This window comes from Populus euphratica, unplaced genomic scaffold (assembly GCF_000495115.2).
Source record: "Populus euphratica unplaced genomic scaffold, PopEup_1.0 scaffold180.1, whole genome shotgun sequence".
Taxonomy (NCBI): Eukaryota; Viridiplantae; Streptophyta; class Magnoliopsida; order Malpighiales; family Salicaceae; genus Populus; species Populus euphratica.
Genome location: NW_011500060.1, coordinates 182,673 through 182,937, shown reverse-complemented (window position 1 = coordinate 182,937; position 265 = coordinate 182,673).

Sequence of the window (265 nt, the reverse complement as noted above, 5' to 3'; positions counted from 1 at the left end):
ACCCCAAAGTGACAAAAACATGTCATTTTACTTTTAAAAATAAAAATATCATTATATTATGTAAAAAAATATATAAAGACTAATCTGCCCGAATTAATTCAACAGTAGCATGTGAACACCGTGAAAATATAAAAATAGAATAAAAAATAAAAAATTTTCATTTTTGTAAAAGAATAAAATTTTCAACAATAGCTGTCATAAAACTTACATTCGACAGTATTGCAAGGTCCAAGATCACAGTAAATTATAGCTTTATTTATAAATA